Below are 18,825 nucleotides of genomic sequence, written 5' to 3' on the forward strand. Positions count from 1 at the left end.
GAATATTAGAGGGTTGAACGCCCCTCATAAGCAGGATGTGTTGTGGAACATCATCAGAGATCATAAACTAGATGTGGTCCTTTTTTAGGAAACCAAGATGTCTAAAGAAAAAGTTGAAAAGATTAGAATTTTCAAAGAAAATGGCGTCATAGGATCAAACTCAGAGGGAGCTTCTGGAGGAACTGCGATTTTTTGGAACCAAAAAACCATTTCTGGAAAGGAAATCATCTCTTCTTCTAATAGGATCTCTATTCAGCTTGAGCACCTTAAAGACAACTTTGTCTGGGTGTTATCTAATGTCTATGCACCTAATACTAAATTCGGGAGAGCTAAATATTGGAAAAGCCTTGCAGCTGACAGACTCCAGTTTGCTGATCAAAGTTGGATTATTATGGGAGACTTCAATACCCCGCTCAAAGATGAAGAGAAGATGGGAGGTATCCCTTTACAACTTGATGGAAAACAAGACCTCATAGACTTCATTAACGACCAAGCTCTCATTTATGTGGATCTCCAAGGCATCAATTTCACCTAGACCAATAGAAGAACCGGAGCTGATCTAATCCAAGTTAAGCTTGATAGATCTTTAATTTCTCCTGATTGGCTTTCAAAGTATAGTTGTTCCCTTGCTTCTGTTATCAAAATTGGTTCAGAACATTACCCAATCTCCTTTACTGCAAACTCCTTTTTGGCAAAGAGAAACTTCCCTTTCAGATTTGAAAAAGCTTGGCTCTCCCATCCTTCTCTGGAAGCTTGCATTGATGAGTGGTGGAACTCAGAAGTGGAGGGTAAGGCTCTTTTTAGAATTGCCAAAAAGCTCAACATCATAAAAGCCAAAATTAAAACCTGGAATAAAGAGTTTTTTGGGGACATATTCAAGAACAAAATTCAAGTCAAAGTAGACATAAAGTATGTTCAAGACAGAATCCAAGAGGCAGGGTTGACCGAAGATCTTAGGTTGGCTGAAAATGATCTCTTATCCAAATACCACTCCATCATTTCTAATGAAGAGACTTTCCGGAGACAAAGATCCAGAGCCTTGTTTCTGAAGGAAGGTGATAAAAATACCCACTTCTTTCACTTAAATTCTCTTAAGCATAGGGCAGCCAACATGATATCTAGATTAAATTGCAATAAAGGCATCTTAACTGAGGACTGTGATATTAGGAAGGAAGCTTTTGAGCATTTTAGCACCCTACTGGGTGATGTGGATATCCTGGATTTCAACAAGCAAAACTCCCTTTTACAAGCTATCCCTCCTATCCTTTCGGTAGCTAACAACCACCTTTTATCCCGCATTCCCTCTAATCTCAAAATTAGAAAGGTGGTGTTCTCCTTTCAGGGTGATAAATCCTCTGATCCGGACGGCTTCCCTATGTTTTTCTTTCAAAAATTTTGGCACATTGTGGAGGCTGACATATGCAATGGTGTTAAGGAATTCTTTGGTTCTAGAAGACTTCATAAGGAATTGAATGCCACCTTCATTGTCCTAATCCCAAAGATCCCTGGAGCTAATTCTCTTAACAAGTTTAGACGCATCAGCTTGTGTAACTCTGTCCACAAGATCTTATCCAAGGTTCTGACTTCCAAGTTATTGGAAATTCTTCCTAGGATTATATCTGTCCACCAGAATGGCTTTGTCCCCAGAAGACAAATTTTGAACTCCATTATTTCCATTCATGAAAATATACACTCCTTCAAAGTGGCAAATAACCAGGGTTTCTTCCTAAAGTTAGACATGGCTAAAGCTTTTGATAGAGTGAACTGACAGTTTCTCCTTAGAATCATGAAAGCGTTTGGTTTTGGTGATAAAGTTATTCAGCTCTGCTCTCAACTCATGGAAACTTCCACCTCTGTTGTTATTGTCAATGGCTCCCCGTCTAGTTTCTTCAAAAGCTCTAGAGGTCTCAGACAAGGGGACCCCATATCCCCTATCCTGTTCACCATTCTTGCTGAATGCCTGGGTAGATTTATCCTTAAAAATGTGGAAATTGGCAATCTTAAGGGTCTGAAACCCTCTTCATCCAATGTTGTCTGCTCTCATGAACAATTCATTGATGACTCTATTACCATGGGGGAAGCCACCATCTCAGAAGCCAAAAATATGAAGATTATTTTGAATACCTATGAATCTGCCTCTGGCCAAAAAATCAACTGGGATAAAAGCTCTCTATATTTCATCAATACCCTGGTCTAAAGGCAACTAAGGATTGGCAGGATTCTTGGTTGCAACATCTCTGAGTTTCCCTCCACCTATCTGGGGCTTCCTCTATGTCTCAAGCCTGAGGATTCCTGCTAGAACAAGCTAATTGACAGAATTAACTTGAAACTTGCTGGCTGGAAAGGGGTTGTCCCAAGTCAAGCAAGTAAAATAACTCTGCTCAAAGCCACTCTCCAAAATCTTCTTGTGTATGCTCTTAGCTTGTTCAAAATCCCTTCTAAGTTTGCGGAAGCCATTGAAAAAATCCAAAAAAAGTTCCTTTGGTCGAGAGTGGAAGTTAAAAATAGAATTCCCCTCATTGCTTGGGATAAAATTTGTTCCCCTAAGGCCTCAAGTGGGCTAGGCTTAAGGAATATTGGTTCTATGAATAAAGCTTTATTAGCCAAACAAATATGGAGACTCAAAGGGGAGGAAAGAGAATGGAACTCTATATGGAAAAATAAATACCTCTACATGAAACCTTCTGAGGAAGAATTCTTTGACAACTCTTTTAATGTTGAAGGATCAACCATATGGAATGTTGTGCAATTAGCTAAAAGTTGGGTTGCAACTGGCAGAACTTGGAGCCTTGGAGATGGGAGGAGAATAAGATTTTGGGAAGATAGATGGATCCTGGATAAACCTTTGGAGGAAATTCCAATCCTTAAAGATTGGAAAGACTGATTCAAAAGTAGGTATGGTGAAATGGTTAGAGATTACTGGAGAAAAGGGAAATGGATTGATTTAAGCCACCAGTGTTCGGGCCTCAAGTTCCTTCAAATTGCTCTCTGTGCTAAAATCCCTAGAGACAACAAAGATAACAGATTGATATGGAGGGAAACTCTAGATGGGAAATTCTTGGTTTCATCTGCTATGGCTATTCACAATGTCCTGGTGGAGGAAACTCCTATTTGGGCCAAATTCTGGCACAAGAAGTTAGTTCCTAAGGTCAATATCTTCTTTTGGATTTTCATCCAAAACAAGATATTAACCCTGGACAATCTTCATAAAAGAGGTATTATTTTTCCTAACAGATGTTCTCTTTGCTGTAGGGAAGAGGAGATAGCTTGCCATATCCTCAATCAATGTACTTTTAGCCAGGATATCTGGAAAATCATCCTTTCTAGGTGGAACCTGAGCTGGGTCTTCCTGAACTCTCTCGGTGATGCCTGGCTTCAATGGCATTGCCCTAATTCTAATCCTAAAATTGTGGAGACTTGGAAACTTACTCTGTCGATTGTTATCTGGAATATCTGGAAAGAGCGCAACAACAGGATTTTTAGGGATAAAAGGGCTATTCCTGAAGTGGTTGTAGATAAAATCTTCAGAAGTATTTTTGAATGCCTCTATTGCACTGATCAGGGACCTGCTGCTAAAGATGACTTTAAAGATAGGTGGAACCTCTCTACTACTACTACTAGCAAGGAGACTAGAAGAGAAGGTCTTGTCTGGTGTTTTCCCCTGCAGGGATGGATTAAGGATAACTTTCATGGGGCCTCTAAAGGGAACCCGGGTAAAGCTGGATATGGGAGCATTATCAGGAATTTTGCTGGAAGTTGTCTTAAGGCAGTGGCTGGTCCTCTGGGGAATCAAACTAGCCATTTTGTTGAAGCCTCTGCCACCTTTAATACCTTAATCATAGCTAAAAATCTAAACTATGATAAAATATGGCTTGAGGGAGATTCACTTAATATTATAAAGTGCTTAAAGGGGGAATTGGAGCCTTCCTGGTCTATTGAAAATATCATCATGAAAGCTAGGGAGATCATTGCCAGTTTCAAAGAAATTATTATTCAACATCCCTTTAGAGAGCAAAATAGCGTAGCTGCTTGTTTAGCAAATATAGGAGTTAACTCTGACTCCCAAATGATTTGGCACGAGGAGGATCTCAATTTAAATATAAAAGAGTTCATTAGAAAGGACCGTTATATGGGGAGAGAAGGACAATTTAATCATGACAAGTAAAAAACATCATTTACGCCTTGCTAGAAAGGCCATCATTACTTGGTGCCGCGGCAGATCTCCTATTATCTCTAATATATCGCCGCACATTTTGTGGGTTACTCAGTTCGAAAACTTGAGCAGCTTCGGGAAAGAAGAGAATAATTTGCAGAGAAATAGAGCTGATAGCCTGCATCCGAAGATGGGAGGTGACCTTAGGCAGGAAGAACTAGAAAATACGACTACCTGGAAAGTGATGCCAAAAGTTTGGGTGAAACTAGAGAAGGGTTCTCTTACCAGCTTCATAGAGAAACTTGAGGACTATGACAAAGGTAGGGTTAATTTAGCTGTTTCCAAGATTTTTGAAAACTGGTCTAATGGCTCTTTTAAACTTTATGGCATTAAGTTTAAGCTGGATGTTGAGCTCATTTCCACTGTGACCAGAATGCCCCACACTGGGCTTAACATCTTTTGAGACCTCAGAGTCTCCAACAATGTGGTTAACCTATTCCCGCGAAAAGAGAAAGAGAGGGCCAAAATTGGTAAGGCTACTGGGGGCTACTATAAAGCTGCAAACATTAAGAAGTTGTGGGGTTGGGTTCTGAATGCAATCATGGAGTACATCATGGTTGAAGGTCATTTCTCTAAGGCCCACACCTACCACTTCATGCTCTTAAACCATTTCAGACATGACAAAAGGTATCTCTGCCCTACTACCTTTTTCGGTCCCTTTCCAGGTCCCTCAACAAACACAAGACTAACCCTTCCAGCCCGATTCTCCACTGTGGGCTTCTGCTGCTCATCTATGAGCATTGCAAAACCCTTGCCCTGTTGGAAAATAAGAGGATGTTCACCTCACCGAGCAAGAGAAAGATGGAAGAGGGAGAAACCAGCAAGGAGAAGGCATCCTCCAACAAAAAAAGGAAAAGTGTCCTTGGGTTGGAAATAGAGGATATTGTTAAGGAAAGCAGCGGAATGGATATGGATGACTCCAACGATGAAGACAGTTGGAAAGACGAGGAGCTAGGTAACGACGAAGAAAGTGGTGATAATGAGCCTGGTCAAGAAAGCCCTACCCTTAGCGAATGCCCTGATAAGGACAATAGCCATCTGATGGAAGAAGCGGAACCCAAGGATAACGAGGAAACTGGAGTGAATTCTGAGAAGGAAATGAACAAAGACTCTGAGAAGGACCTAACTAAGGACAAGGATAGCGAGGAAAAGGAAAGTGCTGGTAAAGGGCTTATCCTGGATAACCTCAAGAAGCTCTCTGAGGCTAGAATGGATTTTGATAGATGGGCCTACGAGACCTTGAAAAACCTAGATAAGAAAGGGATTAAAACAGATGAAAAGAGGGAGGATGAAAACAGAGAGCAGATTAATTGGAAGTAGGAAATGGAGAATAAGGTAAAATCACTGGAAGAGGGAAAGGAAGCGATGAAAAATCTGATGGGAGTTATCCCAAGTATCCTCTCTGCTGTCATTAAAAACCTGGAGGACATCGCCAAGGTCTTTGACCATAAACCGGTCATGGATCTTGACCTGGAGGAAGAGACCACCCAGGCTGGAAGCGGGGATGCTACACCGATGGGTGGCACTGCGAAGAGAACCAGGGCTAGTATCAAGAAAGTTATGGCTACTTCAGCAAAGGATCCCCCCAGCCTCAAAGACAACATCAAAGAGCTGTATGAAATCAGCAACACCTTGGCTAAAGCCCTGGAAAAAATCTAAATACAAGAAGGCCTGTTGGCTTTTTGGGGCTTTTTTGGGCTTTCTTCGGTTTTCTGTTGGTTTTCTCATGGTTTTGTTCTTTTCTATTTCTCGTAGCTTTTCTATTTAAATTCTGCTTGTAAAGGGTTTCGGGGCCCCTTCAAAACCTACTTTTTCCTTAATCAAAAACATTTCAGTTATATCCTCTCTTGAGGTTAATTCTACTTCAAGCATATCCTTTCATTTACTTTCAAGTATTTTTCATCATTTGGTTAATTCCAAAATGGGGTTTGACCTAAAGGAAAACCCCTAATCCCAACAACATTTTCTCTCTTATCTATGTGTAGGTTGTAGATGCACAACTATAATTGCAGGTTTAGACTCCATTTTCAGAGATGGAAAAACCCTTTTCAGCGTGAAGAGTTTTTGGAGGACCAAGTACAGTTTCAACTCAGTCCTGACAACTTCGCTCAAATTTGTAGGGGAGCTTCATCTTGACATTTTACTGCTAATTTCAGGTGCACAACTTCATCCCGCATCTCTATCTCAAGATATAATCATTTCTTTGTCATCTTTACACGTAGTTTCAATTCACTTAATTCAACTTGTCCATTTTAAAAGAGGGTTAGTTTACTTTCCAAATTCATTGTCAAATCATTTAGCATTCAATCTCTTTCCATTGAGATTGGATCTAGGGAATTCAACCACCCCTCTTTTAAATGTAATGTGCATGAGAAGTTGAAGAGAATCCTTTGTGAAACTTTTACTCCTTTCTTGAGGAGGGTAAAGATTTCCATTTGATCTCCTCTCATCACCTTTTCAACCCATTACACCATCCATTTCTCACTTTCGTTGGCCTCATTAAATGTTTTGGGTTCCATTTCAGTCATGAGGCAGAAATTCACTTGTTCATTGTTTCGAGCAGGCCTTCTTCTAGTCTATACACCATCATTTTTATTACCTATAATCTACTCTTTCGGGTGATTTTTCTATACATATCTGTTAGGGATCTTGCTGGGTACCTCTTCCTGTTCACTTTTTGACCACACTTCATCTTCATCACAAGAATCATCATACCAGTAACATTGTGTTTGTCTTCCTTTGTGCAAGTCTTCATCAACTCTTACATGCACACTCTTAATGACTCTTCTCAATCTTTTGTTCTAGAATTCGTAGGCGAATTCGTAGGCCTTTCTATGAGTAGAGTAACCCAAGAAAATACCTTCATCACTCCTAGACTCAAAACCACCTAAACTATCTTCATCTCTTTTGATGAAGCATTTACTTCCAAACACCTTGAAATATTTGACCGATGGTTTTCGGTCATACCACAATTCATAAGGTGTCATTCTACTATTTATTCTTAGCTAAATCCAGTTTAGTGTATATACAACAGTATGAACTGCTTCCTTCTAGTACATATCCGATATGTTTGCCTCATTCAACACGGTTCTTTCCATCTCCTTGACAATTAGGTTTTTCCTTTCTACTACACCATTTTGTTTCTATGTCTTTGGGACTGAATACTATCTTCTGATTCCATGTCTTTCATAGTAGTCTTCAAATGCATTTGATGTGAATTCGCCACCTTGGTCAGATCTTACACATTTTAGATTGTATCCACTTTCCTTCTCAACCATCTTCCTAAATATTTTGAACCTCTCGTATGCTTGTGATTTTTCTTGTAGAAAGGTGACCCAAGTCATTCTCAAGAAATCATCAATGAACAACATGAAGTATCTCTCATCGGCTAAGCTATTGTTGTGGTTGGTCCACATAGACTAGTATGAACAAGTTCTAAGGGCCTTGAGTTATTATGTTATTTGGTCTTGAAGGTTACCTTAGTCTGCTTACCTCTTATACATTCATCTCAAAAGCTTCTTGCCAGTTTGATGATCGGTGGTATATGTCTCACATAGCCTTTCTTGCTCACCTTAACTAGATTATCAAAGTTTTTATGGCCTAATCTTATGTGCCACAACCATCTCTCATCTACTTGTCTCATCATGCATTGGGATTCAAAGTATTCCTTTAGATTGTACACATTTTGTTATTATAAGGATCCGGTTATTACTGAGAGGGGGGGCGGTGAATCAGTAATAAAACAAATCTGCAACACTTCACAAAACTCTACTGGTAACTATTCAAACAATCTTCTAAGCTGATTTTACAAACCATTCACTCAAAAGTTCATCAATATGCAAACAAATTAAGGATATCAAATGCATGAATCAACAATGCATCTGCCACATGAACACATAGATTTTTGACATGGAAACCCAACTGGGAAAACCACAGTGGGAATTAGCACCCACAATATGTATTTGTACTCTTTTGGAATGTGCCCGGTTAAATGCCTAGCCCAGTTAAGAGCTTACAATATGCTCGGTTAAGAGAAGACCCTGTTAGGAGTCACCCGGTCAAGGGATTTTGCCTCAGTCCTGTTAGGAGATCTACCTTGTTAAGACTAGTCTTGTTAGAGGATTTCAAACTCAAGTTAATGATCCACCCAGTGAAGGGATTTACAATATCAAACCTGTTAGGATCTACTCAGTTAAGGGATTTCAAACTGCTCTAACTGTTAGGGAACAACAGGGCAAATGATCCAATTACAACACTTCTCTGCTTGCTAGTGCAGATTCTTTTTAGCACAACTCTGCTACACACATGCAAACACTTCAACCTCATTCAGCAATACCTTCTTCTCAAACCACCGACACAAAATCTCTTGTCCAACTAGCCCTAAATAAACTTTTTAGTTAGGGTAGCTACAAACCCTAATTACATCAACAAGATACAATGAATTTATATTTAGCGCAACAAAACACTCTGCCAAAATACATTATAGATCATTACAAAAATTTCTAGATGATTTCTGCCATTGAATGATCACCGCACATCAATTTGATAAGAAATCAAACCTGTGTTTCATTCTTCTAACAATTTTCTGGTTCCCAAAAAATCTAATCCTTGTTCACACTCATAAACCATCTTATCATTACACATGGATTATGACACATCATCACTAAGTTATGATCATGATAAGATCCACCACCAAACCTTAAATCATTACCGATTAAAGATCTGATACCAGTATTCATTCTTCTTCACTGAGCATAACAGACAATTATAAATGCAATTTTTGGTTCACCAAACTTGATGTGATTTCAATCATAGACTCATGCCAATGTTATGAGCATATATTCTGAACCGCAACCATCAATTCTAACTGCAATGCATGATTCAACTTCTCCTTCTCTCTTCTGTTAGTTTTGCATCCAGACAAACTAGTTGACATCAATGACAACATATACCTAATCATATCAACTTTACCGGTCATCTTCTCATCTCATAATCATCTCCATCAGTTATACCAACAATATTCCCTTTTGGCATTGATGGAAACACCAAAAGATCACCATGCAAAACTAGAACTCTAACTGTTATGATTGTTATACTATTCTTTTCTTATTCTATTATGTTTCACTCGTTCTTATCCCTTGATTAGTTCTTCTCCCCCTTTAATTTTCTTCTCCCCCTTTGAGAACAATGCCAAAGGTACAAAGTGTCAAATTCATCTTCTGCTACTATTTTTTTTTCATCTCTACTGCTCCCCCTAAGGAGTAGCCCTTTTCTCATCAATCCACAGTGAAATATTTTCAATTAGTCCACTGGATTGACGTTGCAACAACATCTTAGTTGACCTTCTATAGGGGCATAACCCCTAGCTTGCCTCTGAGATACTCAAAGGTTGCTTTAGGAAATGGTTTAGTGAAGATTTCAGCCAACTGCTCCTTGCTTAACACATGTTCCATCCTGACTTTCTTTTCCTGCACTCTTTCTCTCTGGAAATAATGATACTTCAGTTTAATATGCTTTGTTATAGCGTGCAATACAAGATTCTTTGAAATATTTATTGCACTTGTTTTATCATAATATATGACCACCAGTTCTGTCATATTCTCCTTGAATCCTTCTAATACATGTCTCATCCATATTGCTTGAGTATAGTTCATAGAAGCAACCACATACTTTGCTTCTGTTGTAGACTGAGAAATGGAACTTTGTTTATTACTAGTCTAGGATACCAATCTTCCTCCTATAAAGAATGCACCACCGGTTGTGCTCTTTTGGTCATCTACATTTCCTTCCCAATCAGCATCTATGAACACCTTCAAAAAGAAGTTTCCTTTGTATGGATACCATAATCCATAATCAATAGTTCCTCTAAGATACCTGGAAATTATCTTCACTGCCACCATATGAGTCTCTTGAGGACTTTTCTAAAATCTAGACACTATACCAACTGCATGAGCAATGTCTAATCTGCTATGAACAACATAGTGTAGTTTACCAATCATTGATCTATACTTAGTTTCATCCACTGGATCCGAATCATCATCCTTGGATAATCTGCAACTAGTAACCATAGGGGTTCCAACCAGTTTAGAGTATTCCATTCCAAAGATTTTCAACACCTCCAAATATTTGGACTGGCTGATAAAGATTCCTCCTTTCATCTGTTGGACCTACAAACCAATGCAAAATTTGATTTCTCCTATCAAAGACATTTTGAATTCATTTTTCATTTCTTCTGCAAAAGTTACACTCATGTCATCATCTCCTCCAAATATGATATCATCTACAAACACTTCTACAATCAATAACTTATCTCTCTTTGTCTTCAAGTAAATGTTGTTGTGCTCACTAGTTCTTTGAAATCCAATTTTTATCAGGTGTGAATGGATTCTCTCATACCATGCCCTTGCAGCTTTCTTTAATCCATATAAAGCTTTATGAAGTTTGCACACCATGTCCTTGTCTTCAGTCAATGGAAACCCATCTGGTTTGTTGGCATGATTGGCATAAATGATGTAGATGAGATGATGTAGTTGGATAATGATGATTGAAAAGGTAAATGACTATTTGTGATGAAGAGATTGAGATTGTATGTTAGATGACTTGATCAATTATTTGTAATGTCATTGATGGCAACTAGTGTTAACCGGTGTTGATTGGTGTTAACTGATGTTTCCTAATGTTTATTTTGTCATCTAAGTGTTTTTAATCAACTGAAAAGGGTTTACCAGTAAAGATACATAAAACTAGGAGTGTTGCAGTTTGGAATGTGAGTTTGTATCATTGTAATGTGTATCTAACCAAAACCACATCTTGTTTTTACTACTGGAAGGCATGTTTTTTTATTTCTATTGAGTTTTTGCTAGGGTTTAAGAAGGGTTTAAGTACCGGTGAAGAAATCACCTAGCCAGTAATGATTTTTGGTATGGCGGTGTTCTACATCAAGTCTACATGTTGGAGATAACACGACACAACCCGTGTGGATGATTAATTTTCTGTTTTGGCATGAATGATGGACGAATTTCTTGGGAAACAATGAAGCATTTAGTAGAGTGTTCTAAGGGTTTGACTTTATTATAGATTGATTTTTTGTGATGAGTTACGCTCATTCAACAGTTGATATTGCATTGTAAACTATTGTAATAATATGTATGTTGATCCGATATGATCCATGATGATCTGTAGTGTAAATTCAAGATGTATCTAGGGTTTAGTTGCCGACCTAATTGGAAATGTTATTTATATTGGCTTAGTTGATGTTCATTTTGTCAATGGTCTTAGAGAAGAGTGTGAAGCCATACAAGAGAAGTGTAAGATCTGCTTGAGTGTTGCAGATATTGGATTATAACTGGATCTGATCAAGCAGGCAATCAAGTGAAAATTACAGATCATTTCACTATTGTTTCCTAAAAGTTGTAGCAGATAAAACCCCCTAACTAGGTTGGTCCTAACAAGACTCAAACATGTAAATCCCCTAATAGGGTGGCAAAAAATCTAAGTTGTAAATCCTCTTGAAAGGTTGATCCTAATAGGTCATAAGATCCTAACATGGTTGAAGATCAAAATCCCTTAACCGGGTGACTCCTAACAGGGTTTGCTCCTAATAGGACATATTGTAAGCTCCTAACAAGGCTAGGCTCCTAACGGGGTGCATTCCGAAAGAGTGCAAATTTTTGTGGGTACCAATTCCCACCATGGTTTTTCCCTATTTGGGTTTTTTACGTGAAAAATATGGTGTTCATGTGATTAATATTTTTGATGTGATGTTATTGCTTAACTTTTAGTTTATGCATTGTTATTGAACACTTAATGTGCAGACCGGTTAAATCAGTTTATCTGATGTTTAGCAGCAACTACCGGTACTGGTAAATGAGTTTGGTATTGATTTATATTTGAGTTGGTGAAGGTATATTAAGTTTAAGTTTCTATTTTTAAAGTAATTTTAATACTGATTCACCCCCTCTCAATATTAACAATATCCTCTTAGATTAACAATTGGTATCAGAGCTTTGGTCCTTTGTGTGCAGAAAGCCTAACATCTTGAGGGAAAGATCTTGAAGATAAGATGATGAAGAAAGAGGGTCCTAAGTTCAACAAGGATAACTACAAGATATGGAAAGACTAGATGAAGATCTACATTAAAGGTTTGGATGCTCAATATTGGAAACAAGTGGAAACCAAGTATGTTTTTCCTACTACCACCCCCTTGACATCGGATAAACTTACAGAACAAGAAGAGAACATGCAATCCTTGGAAGCAATAGTAACTGATTTACCTGATTTTAAGTATATTGATGTTCAAGGATTAGAAACTGCATGTGAGGTATGGGAGAAGCTAGATCTGATCTATGGAGGAGATGAGCATGTACAAAGAGCTAAAGAAGAAAGCTTGAGAGGTAGGTTTGATGAAATGAGAATAACTAAAGGTGAGAATATTGCTCAGTATGGTAAAAGAATCAAAGAGGTTGTTGGTGGTATAAAAAGTGTTGGAGGTAGGATTGATGACGATGTTGTTGTAAGTAAAATGCTTAGAACTCTCCTACCACTGTATGCTATTAGAGTTTCTGAAATCCAAAAGCTAAGGTCTATTTACAAAGATAAAGTGATTGTTGATTCATTGATTGGAAAGTTAACTGATTTTGAGTTAAATAGCTTTGACAATAATGTTTCAAAATATTCTAAATCTGTCTGTAAAGCTTCTGTTACCAGTACATCTGCAAGGAAAGGAAAGGATACTTCTCAAAATCATGACTACAGGTCAAGTCATGGAAGTAGCCGAGGAAATAATGATAATGAAGATAATGTGATGGAACTTGAGGCATTATTGGCTAAAAGATTTTCGAGAGGCACTAGTAAGTATAAAGGAAAATTACCTTTGAAGTGTTTCTCTTGTAGTAGAATTGGTCATATTGCTGCCAACTACCCTAATGCTGATAAGAAAGAAAAGTTTAGAAAATACAAAGGAAAAGGAAAAAAGAAGTGTTATGTTGCAGTTGATGAAGGTGTGACTGATGAAGAATCAGAAGATGAAGATGACAATGAGGAGATTGTGTTTGTAGTTGTAAAGGAGGATTTGTCAGATGAAAAGGCATTGGTATCTCATATGAAAACCAGTGATGAGTAAATTATAGATAGTAGCTGCTCACACCACAAGACCGGTGATAAAAGTAAGTTCATATCCCTTGAAGATTTTGATGGAGGTGTTGTTAGATTTGGTAATAACTCTCCCTTCATGATAAAGGGTAAAGGATCAATTTCATTAAATGGGAAGAGTAATGTTGATGATGTATTTTGGGTTGATGGACTAAAGCATAATATTTTGAGTGTTGGTCAACTTAATGATAAAGGATATCTACTTTAATTTAAAAGTGGATTATGCAGAATTCTTGGAGGTAATGGTGAATTGATTACTATTGGGAAGCAGAGACAATAGGTAACCTTTTCCATCTAAATACTAATGTTAATAATTGTTTGGTCACAAAAAAAGAAGACAGCTGGTTGTGGCATAAGAGATTTTGTAATGTAAACTTTGATAATTTGATAAAGGTTAGCAAGTCAAGTATTGTAAGAGGATTTCCCCAACTTGTTAAACCAGATAAGCTATTATGCAAAGATTTTCAGATTGGTAAGATGGCCTATCTATCTTTCAAGAGAAAGATTTTTTCTTCTGAGAATATCTTAGATTTGATACATACTGATATTTGTGGTCCTATGAGAACTAAGAGCTATTATGGTGATAGCTATTTCATGATTTTCACTGATGATTATTCCAAGATTATGTGAGTGACATTATTGAAGGAAAAATATGAGGCATTCAATAAGTTTAAAGCATTTAAATCTTTGGTTGAGAATGAAACCAATAATAATTTGAAGTGTTTAAGATCTGATTGGGGAGAAGAATTTTCTTCAAATGAATTTGTGAATTTCTGTGATGAACAAGGTATTAAAAGACATATGTCAGCTCCGAGGACTACACAAAAAAATGGGATAACAAAGAGAATGAATAAAACAATAGTTGAAGCTGCTAGAACCATGTTAATTTGGGTGAAGTACTGAAAATGTTTTAGAGAGAAGCAGTTAGCACTGCCGTTTACACTTTGAACTAGGTACTTGTGAAAAGACGTAACAAAAAAACACCTTATGAATTATGGCATTGGAAGACTCCTAATGTAAGTTATTTCAAAGTTTTTGGGAGTAAATGTTTTATTAAGAGAGATGATTATACTAAAGTTTGATGCACAGTCTGATGAAGGTATTTTTCTTGGTTACTCTACTAAAACTAAGGCATATATATGTTATAACAAGAGAACTAAGAAGATCATTGAGAGTGCTAATGTGAAGGTAGATGATCTCTCTGAGAAATCTAAAGGTAGCAGCAAATCTGAACCTGAGAAAGATGATGAAAAACTTGTGTTTATTGAACCAGAGGCACAAAAGAATGATGAATAGGTAAAAGTAGAAATAGGTGCTCACCTAGTAAGTGATGAAAGTGATGAAGAAGATGAAGAAAATGAAGCAAAAGACATAGAACAAGAACTAGTATTACCAAGGTATGTCAGACTGAACCATTCACAAGAACAAATAATTGGAGAAAAGAATGTTGGTGTTCAAACAAGAAGGAAAATCAGAGACAACTCCTATCTAATATCTACAATTGAGCCTAAAATAGTCAAAGAGGAATTAAAAGATGATGAATAGGTTAATGCTATGATTGCAGAGTTAGATCAATTAGAGAAAAATCAGACATGGACACTTGTTCCTAGACTGAAAGACAAGAATGTAATTGACACTAAATGGGTCTCTAGGAATAAGTTGAATAAAGAAGGCAGGGTTGTAAGGAATAAAGCGAGATTAGTTTGCAAAGGATGTGCACAAGAAGAATGAGAAGATTATGGAGAAATCTTTGCACCAGTGGCCAGATTGGAAGGAGTAAGAATGCTACTAGCATATGCTACATTTAAAGAATTCAAGTTCTACCAGATGGATGTTAAATCAACTTTTCTAAATGGCATCCTAGAGGAAGAAGTTTACATAGAACAACCAGATGGATTTTATTTGTCTGATGATAAAGACATGGTTTGCAAATTGCATAAGGCATTGTATGGTTTGAAACAAGCACTGAGAGAATGGTATGAAAGACTACATGCACATTTGATTAAAATTGGATTTTAACATACTAGTGAGGACAGTAACATATATTTGAAGACTGATGGAGACAGAATGTTGATAGCTGAAGTATCTGTAGATGATATAATATTTGGTGGAAATGATGACTTATGTAAGGATTTTTCTAAAGAAATGAAGAAGGAATTTGAAATTTCTCTTATTGGTAAGATTACGTTCTTTATTGGGTTACAGATCTAGCAACTGGATGGTGGTATATTTATTTGTCAGAGTAAGTATGTTAAAGAGGTGTTGAAGACATTTGGAATGGAATATTGTAAACCAATTGGTACTCCAATGGTGATAGGGTGTAAATTATCTAAACAAGATGATTCACCTTTTGTTGATGAGAAGGAATATAGGTCTATGATTGGTAAGTTGCACTATGTTGTTTATAGTAGGCCTGACATTGCACATGTTGTTGGATTGGTTGCTAGATTTCAAAAAGATCCCAAGGAGACTCACTTGGTGGCGGTGAAGAGGATTTCTCAGTACCTGAAAGGCACAGTAGATTATGGTTTGTGATATGCTTTAAAGGAGATTTTACTTTGATTTTTTTACTGATGCAGATTGGGCAAGCAATGTTGATGACAGGAAAAGCACTACCGGTGGAGCCTTTCTTCTTGGAGGAAGATTAGTAGCATGAACAAGTAAGAAGAAAACTTGTGTTTCTCAGTCAACAAATGAAGCAGAGTATGTTGTAGCATCAATGAATTGGACGTAGACAATCTAGATGAGACATGTGTTAGAAGGATTCAAACTTGATATGTTTGAACTGGTAACTATCTATTGTGATAATACAAGTGCAATCAATATTTCTAAAAATCTTGTATTACATGCAAGAACTAAGCACATTGAACTAAAGTATCACTTTCTAAGAGAGAGTAAAAGAAAAATAGGCCAGGATGGAGTATGTGAAGATCAAGGATCAGCTAGAAGACATCTTTACAAAACCATTGTCGAAGACTACCTTTGAGTTCCTTAGAGGCTACTCTGTAGGGGGAGCAGCTCTAATATGTTTTGCAGAGATATGGTTAGCAGAGATGATGAAGCAACAACAACAGAATAGAAGACTAGTGATGCATTCACACCTTTGGCATTGTTGTCAAAGGGGGAGAAGAAAATGATTAGACTGATAGGGGGAGAATATAAGAAAACTATCAGTAAAGGGGAGAAGTATTAGACATGGAAGATGTAGTGGAACCAACATAAGAGATGAGGTGCAACAAAGATATGAAAAATAGTTGAGTCTGTCAGTGTTGGTGTTGATATTTGGTATTGCCATTTGATTGGTGTTTCCCTCAATACCAAAGGGGGATAATGTTGGCATGATTGGCATAACTGACACAAATGAGATGATGTAGTTGGAGAATGATGACTAAACCGGTAAAGAACTATTTGTGATGACGAGATTGAGATTGTATGTTAGATGACTTGATCAGTTATTTATGTTGTCATTAATGGTAACTGGTGTTAACTAATGTTTCCTGATGTTTATTTTGTCATCTAAGTGTTTTTAATCTACCGAAAAGGGTTTACTGGTAAAGATACATAAAACTTGGAAATAGGACATTAACCAGTAAACATGGAGATGTTTTGTTTGGACATTATGATTGGTGATGATTGAAGTGTTGTGGTTTGGAATGTGAGTTTTTATCATTGTAATGTGCATCTTACTAGAACCACATCTTGTTTTTACTACTGGAAGGTTCGATTGAGTTTTCGCTAGGGTTTATGGACCGATGAAGAAATCACCTAATTGGTAATGATTTTTGGTATGGTGGTGATCTACATCAAGTCTACATGTTGGAGATAACACGACACAACCCACGTGGATGATTAATTTTTTGTTTTGGCGCGAATGATGGAGGAATTTCTTGGGAAACAACCAATCACTTAGTAGAGTGTTCCAAGGGTTTGACTTTGTTACAAATTGATTTTTTGTGATGAGTTACGATCATTCGATAGTTGATATTGCATTGCAAAATATTGTAATGATCTGTATCTTGATCTGATATGATTCATGATGATCTATATTGTAAATTCATGATTTATCTAGGTTTTAGTTATCAACCTAGTTGGAAATGTTATTTATATTGGCTTAGTTGATGTTCATTGTGTCTGTGGTCCTAGAGAAGAGTGTGAAGTTGTACCAGAGAAATGTAAGATATGTCTTAGTGTTGCAGATATTGGAGCATAACTGGATTTGATCAAGGAAGCAATCAAGTGCGAATTCCAGATCATTTCACTATTGTTTCCTAACAGTTGTAGTAGATAATATCCCCTAACTGGGTAGGTCCTAATAAGCCTCAAACATGTAAATCCCCTAACAGGGTGGGTCAACATCTGAGTTGTAAATCCTCTTAAGAGGTTGATCCTAACAAGTCATAAGATCCTAACAGGGATGAACATCGAAATCCTTTAACTGAGTGACTCCTAACAGGTTCTTCTCTGAATAGGGCATATTGTAATCTCCTAACAGGGCTAGGCTCCTAATAGGGTGCATTCCAAAAGAGTGAAAATTTTTGTGGGTACCAATTCCCACCATGGTTTTTCCCTATTTGGGTTTCCATGTGAAAAATATGGTGTTCATGTGATGAATTTTTTTGATGTGATGTTATTGCTTAACTTTTAGTTTATGCATTTTTATTGAACACTCAATGTGCAGATCAGTTAAATCAATTTATCAGATGTTTAACAATAATTACCGGTATCGATAAATGAGTTTGGTATTGATTTATATTTGAGTTGGTGAAGTATTATTAAGTTTTAAGTTTTTATTTTTAAATTGGTGTTAATACTTATTCACCCCCCATCCCAGTATTAACTGAATCCTCTCAGATTAACAAAGTTGTTTAATGTAAACCTCTTCTTCTAGAATTCCATTCAAAAATGCAGACTTGACATCCATTTGGTATACCTTAAATTATTTGAATGCTGCAAATGCAAGTAGAATTCTTACTCCTTCAAGTCTAACAACCAGTGCAAAGGTTTCTCCATAATCCTCACCTTCTTCTTGTGCATATCCTTTGCAAACTAGTCTAGCCTTGTTCCTAATCACTTCACCATCTTTGTTCAATTTGTTACTAAAGACCCACTTAGTACCAATCACATTCTTATCAGTTGATCTGGGGACAAGTGACCAAGTGTTGTTCTTCTCTATTTGATCAAACTCCTCCTTTATATCTTTTATCCAATCATCATCCTTGAGAGCTTCCCTCACTATCTTAGGTTCAATTTGTGGAAATCAGACAAGAACCTTCTCTGATCTTTCTTCTTGTTTGTACTCAAGCATTCTTGTCTCCAATTATCTGATCTGTGGAGTGATTCAACCTTACATATTTGGGTATAACCAGTTTTGGTGTAGAAGCCTCTTCTTCTTCTTCTTCTTCCATCAGTTGAGCAACATCCTCTGCACTATTATGATTAACATCATTTTGAACTTTCAGTTC

This window comes from Cryptomeria japonica, chromosome 6 (assembly GCF_030272615.1).
Source record: "Cryptomeria japonica chromosome 6, Sugi_1.0, whole genome shotgun sequence".
Classification (NCBI taxonomy): domain Eukaryota; kingdom Viridiplantae; phylum Streptophyta; class Pinopsida; order Cupressales; family Cupressaceae; genus Cryptomeria; species Cryptomeria japonica.